Below are 7,365 nucleotides of genomic sequence, written 5' to 3' on the forward strand. Positions count from 1 at the left end.
TAAAATAAAAAATAAAATTAGATAAATAAAAATTGGATTGCCTCCCAATAAGCGCTCCTTTAATGTCACTAGCTTGACAGTGGGCTCTTATGGAGCCTCACATAAGTTCAGAGCATGATGAAGGCCTCCCAACACCAAACTTAGAGTTTGAATGTGGGGTATTCTCAACACCAAACTTAGAGTTTAATTGTGGCCTCCCAACACCAAACAATGAGTTTGATTGTAGGGGCTTTGTTTGACTCTGTATTGAGAGAAGCTTTGCATGCTTACTCTCCCTTGTTACAGAAGGATAGCCGTGTGCCTTAAACACAAGGTAGTCCCCATTCAATTGAAGGACTAATTCTCCTCTGTTAACATCTATCACAGCTTCTGCTGTGGCTAGGAAAGGTCTTCCAAGGATGATGCATTCATCCTCCTCCTTCCTAGTGTTTAAGATTATGAAATCAGCAGGAATGTAAAGGTCTTCAACCTTTACCAACACGTCCTCTACTAATCCATAAGCTTGTCTTACTGACTTGTCTACCAATTGTAATAAGAATAAGGTAGGCTGTACCTCAATGATCCCCAGCTTCTCCATTACAAAGAGTGGCATAAGATTTATGCCTGACCCTATGTCACACAGAGCTTTCTCAAAGGTCATGGTGCCTATGGTACAGGGTATTAAGAATTTCCCAGGATCTTGTTTCTTTTGAGGTAAAGTTTGCTGAACCCATGTATCAAGTTCACTAATGAGCAAGGGAGGTTCACCTTCCCAAGTCTCATTACCAAATAACTTGGCATTCAGCTTCATGATGGCTCCTAGATATTGAGCAACTTGCTCTCCAGTTACATCTTCATCCTCTTCAGAGGGAGAATAATCTTCAGAGCTCATGAATGGCAGAAGGAGATTTAATGAAATCTCTATGGTCTCTATATGAGCCTCAGATTCCTTTAGGTCCTCAATAGGGGACTCCTTCTTGCTTGAGAGACGTCCCATGAGGTCTTCCTTATTGGGATTCACGTCCTCTCCTTCCTCTCTAGGTTTGGCATATTGATTATATCAATGGCCTTGCACTCTCTTTTTGTATTTTCTTCAGTATTGCTTGGGAGAGTACTAGGAAGGGTTTCAATGATTTTCTTACTCAACTGGCCCACTTGTGCCTCCAGATTTCTGATGGAGGACCTTGTTTCATTCATGAAACTTAAAGTGGCCTTAGACAGATCAGAGACTAAATTTGCTAAGTTAGAGGTATTATGTTCATAATTCTCTGTCTGTTGCTAAGAAGATGATAGATAAGGCTTGATATTGCTGAGCCTATTTCTTCTACCATTATTAAAGCCTTGTTGAGGCTTTTATTGATCCTTCCATGAGAAATTTGGATGATTTCTCCATGATGAATTATAGGTATTTCCATAAGGTTCACCCATATAATTTACCTCTGCCATTGTAGGGTTTTCAAGATCATAAGCTTCTTCTTCAGAAGATGCCTCTTTAGTGCTGTTGGATGCATTTTGCCATCCATTCAGACTTTGAGAAATCATGTTGACTTGATGAGTCAACATTTTGTTCTGAGCCAATATGGCATTCAGAGCATCAATTTTAAGAACTCCCTTCCTTTGAGGCATCCCATTATTCACAGAATTCCTCTTAGAAGTGTACATGAATTGGTTATTTGCAACCATGTCAATAAGTTCCTGAGCTTCTGCAGGCGTTTTCTTTAGGTGAATGGATCCACCTGCAGAATGGTTCAATGACATCTTGGAGAACTCAGATAAACCATAATAGAATATATCTATCATGGTCCATTCTGAAAACATGTCAGAGGACATCTTTTGGTCATCTGTTTGTATCTTTCCCAAGCTTCATAGAGGGATTCACCATCTTTTTGTTTGAAGGTCTGAACATCCACTCTAAGCTTGCTCAGCTTTTGAGGAGGAAAGAACTTAGCCAAGAAGGCCGTGACCAGCTTATCCCATGAGTCCAGGCTATCTTTAGGTTGAGAGTCCAACCATGTTCTAGCTCTGTCTCTTACAGTAAAAGGGAAAAGCATGAGCCTGTAGACTTCAGGATCCACTCTATTAGTCTTAACAGTCTCACAGATCTGCAAGAATTTAGTTAAGAACTGGTAAGGATCTTCTGATGGAAGTCCATAAAACTTGCAGTTCTGTTGCATTAGAGCAACTAATTGAGGTTTCAGCTCAAAATTGTTTGCTCCTATGGCAGGAATTGAGATGCTTCTTCCATCAAACTTGGAAGTAGGTGTGGTATAATCACCAAGCATCCTTCTTGCATTATTGTTGTTAGGTTCGGCTTCCATCTCCTTTTCTTGTTCAAAAATTTCAGCAAGGTTGTCTCTGGATTGTTGTAATTTAGCTTCTCTTAGTTTCCTCTTCAAAGTCCTTTCAGGTTCTGGATCAGCTTCAACAAGAATGCCTTTTTCCTTGTTCCTGCTCATATGAAAGAGAAGAGAATAGAAAAAGAAGAGGAATCCTCTATGTCACAGTAAAGAGGTTCCTTATTATTAGTAGAAGAAGAAAGGGAATAAGAGTGAAGAAGAATGGAGAATCCAAACACAAGGGTGAGGATAGAGGCAGTGATTTGAGATGAAGAGAAGTGTTAGTGAGTAAATAAATAAATAGAAGAAGATGAGAGAGAGAGAATTCAAAAATTAATTTTGAAAAGGAGTTAATGATTTTCGAAAATTAAAGGTGAGATAGAATTAAAATTAAAATTTAAAATAATTAGTTAATTTAAAAAGAATTTTGAAAAGAGGATTAGATATTTTCGAAAATTAGAGAGGGAAAAGTAGATAGGTGGTTTTGAAAAAGATAAGAAACAAACAAAATGTTAATTAGTTAGTTGAAAAAGATATTAAAATCAAATTTGAAAAGATAAGAAGATAAGAAGTTAGATAAGATATTTTGAAATCAAATTTTTGAAAAAGATAAAATTTAAAAAGATAAGATAAAAAGATATGATTAAAAAGATATGGTTGAAAAATATTTAATTTTTTTTTAAATTAAAATTAATTACTTTGACTAACAAGAAACTAAAAGATAAGATTCTAGAATTTAAAGATTTAACCTTTCTTAACAAAAAAGTAACAAACTTCAAATTTTTGAATCAATCACATTAATTGTTTAGCATAATTTTCGGAAATAAAGATAAAATTAAGAAAAAGATTTTTGAAAAATATTTTTAAATTTTTGAAAATCATAAGATAAAAATGAAAAAGATTTGATTTTTGAAAAAGTTTTGAAAAGATAGGATTTTTAAAATTGAAAATTTGACTTGACTTATAAGAAACAACTAATTTTAAAAATTTTTGACTAAGTCAACCCAAATTTTCAAAATTTTTAGAGAAAAAAGGAAAAGATATTTTTTTATTTTTGAATTTTTAATAAAGAGAGAGAAAAACACAAATATGACCCAAAACATGAAAATTTTGGATCAAAACATATGATGCATGCAAGAACACTATGAATGTCAAGATGAACACCAAGAACACTTTGAAGATCATGATGAACATCAAGAGCATATTTTTGAAAAAAAAATTATGCAAAGAAAACATGCAAGACACCAAACTTAGAAATCTTTAATGTTTAGACTCTATGAATGCAAGAATGCACATGAAAAACAATAAAAGACACAAAACAAGAAAACATCAAGATCAAACAAGAAGACTTACCAAGAACAACTTGAAGATCATGAAGAACACTATGAATGCATGAATTTTCAAAAAATGCAAGAAATTTTTAAAACATGCAATTGACACCAAACTTAAAACATGACACAAGACTCAAACAAGAAACACAAAATATTTTTTATTTTTATGATTTTATGATTTTTTTGTATTTTTATTATTTTTTCGAAAAAACATATAGGAAAAAGAAAACAATGAATTCATAGTTCTCAATCAAAATCCCATGGATTAGACATGGCTTAATAGCCACCCAAGCTAAAACATGTTATATGAAACTCTAGAATTCATTCTTGAAAACTCTAAGAATTTTCGAAAATAGGTGAGAAATTTTGAAAAATATTTTTGAAAATTTTTTTGAAAATAAAACAAAAAGAAAATTACCTGATCTGAGCAACAAGATGAACCGTCAGTTGTCCAAACTCGAACAATCCCCGGCAACGGCGCCAAAAACTTGGTGCACGGAATTGTGATCATCAACAATGGCGCCAAAAACTTGGTAATGCTCTCAAACGTGAATCACACTTAGTCACAACTCCGCACAACTAACCAGCAAGTGCACTGGGTCGTTCAAGTAATACCTTACGTGAGTAAGGGTCGATCCTACGGAGATTGTTGGTATGAAGCAAGCTATGGTCATCTTGTAAATCTCATTCAGGCGGATAATAAATGTTATGGAGTTTTCGAATAATAAAAAATAAAGCAGAAAATAAAGATAGAGTTACACATGTAATTCAATGGTGGGAATTTCATATAAGTGTATGGAGGTGTTGTGTTCCTTCTGAATCTCTGCTTTCCTACTGCTTTTATCCAATCTTTGTCACTCCTTTCTATGGCAAGCTGTATGTAGGGCATCACTGTTGTCAATGGCTACGTCCCATCCTCTAAGTGAAAAAGGTCCAAATGCTCTGTCACAGCACGGCAAATCATCTGTCGGTTCTCGATCGTGTTGGAATAGAATCCCTTGATTCTTTTGCATTTGTCATCACGCCCAGCAATCGCGAGTTTGAAGCTCGTCACAGTCATTCAATCCCGGAATCCTACTCGGAATACCACAGACAAGGTTAGACTTTCCGGATTCCCATGAATGCCGCCATCAATTCTAGCTTATACCACGAAGATTCTGATTAAGGAATCCAAGAGATATGCGCCCGGTCTAAAGTAGAACGGAAGTGGTTGTCAGTCACGCGTTCATAGGTGAGAATGATGATGAGTGTCACGGATCATCACATTCATCATGTTGAAGTGTAACGAATATCTTAGAATAGGAATAAGTCGAATTGAATAGAAAATAGTAGTAATTGCATTAAAACTTGAGGTACAGCAGAGCTCCACACCCTTAATCTATGGTGTGTAGAAACTCCACCGTTGAAAATACATAAGTGATGAAGGTCCAGGCACGGCCGAATGGCCAGCCCCCATGAATGGCATATGAAATCGAAAATAAGGGAAAAAGACCAATGGTCAAAAGACCGAATGGTCAAAGACTCTAATACACTAGTAAAAAGTTCTATTTATACTAAACTAGCTACTAGGGTTTACAGAAGTAAGTAATTGATGCATAAATCCACTTCCGGGGCCCACTTGGTGTGTGTTTGGGCTGAGCTTGATCTTTACACGAGCTGAGGCTTCTTTTGGAGTTGAACGCCAAGTTGTAACGTGTTTTTGGCGTTCAACTCTGGTTCGTGACGTGTTTCCGGCGTTTGACTCTAGAATGCAGCATGGAGCTGGCGTTGAGCGCCAGTTTACGTCGTCTAATCACAAATAAAGTATGGACTATTATATATTGCTGAAAAGCTCTGGATGTCTACTTTCCAACGCTATTAAGAGCGCGCCTTTTGGAGTTCTGTAGCTCCAGAAGATCCATTTAAAGTGCAGGGTGGTCAGAATCCAACAGCATCAGCAGTCCTTTGTCAGCCTTCTTATCAGAGTTTTGCTCAGGTCCCTTAATTTCAGCCAGAAATTACCTGAAATCACAGAAAAACACACAAACTCATAGTAAAGTCCAGAAATGTGAATTTAGCATAAAAACTAATGAAAACATCCATAAAAGTAGCTAGATTATACTAAAAACTACCTAAAAACAATGCCAAAAAGCGTATAAATTATCCGCTCATCACTAAGCTAATCACCAAAGAAGCAAGAGAGAGAAGGATTAAGCTTGAAAGGCAGACGTCAAATCACCAAGTTCAAACCAAATCAAGCTTAGGTTAAAGGTAACCCATTTCCTCTTGCATGCATCAGATCTTCTTCTCTTCCTCCCAACTCTCTGCTCTATCCGAAATGGGATACAAAGGGAAGCTAGTTTCTGTTCTTCCCTGCTGTGTATCCACGGTCTTAAACATAACTTGGGGACCAAGTTGGTTTTCAAGGGCTCAGATCAAGTTGACCATTGGAAGACTCATGTGGTTGCTGCTTTATGGCTTTCGGTCAAGATGAAGAAGTCAGAAGCAAAGTTTCTAATCTGAGGATTAAGGAGAAAAAAGTGAATCTGTGGGTTGGTGAAGCTCAAGGCTCAAGGTGTTGACCTTGGAAGAAGAGCCAAGGAACATACAAGGAGATAAAAGAAGCTTGCTATTCATTCAGAAGGCAAGGAGAGAAAACCAGAGTTTGGTGAGTAGTGTTCTGAAAAGAAGTTCCTCTACTTGGATAATGCTTTCTTTCAAAGAAGCATTTGGCCAATACTAAAAAACTGAATTTGAGGTTTGCAAATCTGGTTTATTACATAGCAAAGAGGTTGTTGATGAAGTCAATCTCCTTTATGTTTTTACAGATTGTAATGTACTTTTCAATGTTTATCTTTCTGTAATTTCTTGTGAGAAAAGGCATTGTGAGAAAGCTCAAGTAAAAGCCATGAGTGAAAAAAGGCTAAGTGATACACTTGAGAAAAAATCTAGAGTTATTTTCTGATTTCTTTAGGTTGGTTAAGTGTCTTGCATCTTGTACCTGTTAGGTATCCCTTTCTTAGTTGGGTTAGCACTAAGGGTGAATAGTTAGGTGTTAGCATAGCCAATGTCAAGTTAGGATAGAACTCGAGTGTGAAATTGGTGTATGTAATACTTTTAACTATAGTGGAAATTCCTCCATTGTTGTGGAGGAGACTGGACGTAGGTTGCATAGCACAAGGCAACCGAACCAGGATATATGCTGGTGTTAGCTTTTCTCTTCTCTGCTAAGTTCTATTTTCTTATATTTATGAGACAAAAATAAATTATCTCATAAATTTCTGCTGCTGAGTACAAACAAAATCAGAATTGAAAGTTTCTTTTAAAAAGGTCATAACAGCAACTCAAAAGGAAGGCATAGATTCAACCCCCCTTCTCTAACCCTACCACAACCTTCAATTGGTATCAGGAGCTAAGGTCTCAAGAATTAAGCTTAACCGCTTGGAGCAAAAATCCAATGGCAAATAACTTGGGCACAACCACAGTTGCCTACACCCTCACTAAGGGCCAGTCAAACAACCGGCCACCTTTCTTCAATGGGAAGAACTATTCCTACTGGAAAGAAAGGATAAGGATCTTCATCTAATCCATTGACTATAACACATGGGAGATTGTTGTGAGCAGTCCCAAGATCCCAACAAAAACAAGTGCTGATGGAGTGGTGACTCCAAAAGAAAAAGCTGCGTGGAACGAAGATGACAAGAAGAATATAGAGCTGAATGCTAAAGCAATCAACCTTC

At 36.7% G+C, this 7,365-nt stretch overlaps 1 non-coding gene across 1 annotated transcript; it reads left to right on the forward strand.

Annotated features, from left to right (window-relative positions):
* The first annotated feature begins 1,795 nt into the window (after positions 1-1,795).
* LOC112704377 (small nucleolar RNA R71) lies at positions 1,796-1,898 on the forward strand. Its single transcript, XR_003155003.1, has one exon. It is a non-coding gene; the product is annotated as a small nucleolar RNA R71 (small nucleolar RNA).
* Positions 1,899-7,365: the final 5,467 nt, after the last annotated feature.

The sequence above is a fragment of the Arachis hypogaea genome, chromosome 7, assembly GCF_003086295.3.
Source record: "Arachis hypogaea cultivar Tifrunner chromosome 7, arahy.Tifrunner.gnm2.J5K5, whole genome shotgun sequence".
Lineage (NCBI taxonomy): Eukaryota > Viridiplantae > Streptophyta > Magnoliopsida > Fabales > Fabaceae > Arachis > Arachis hypogaea.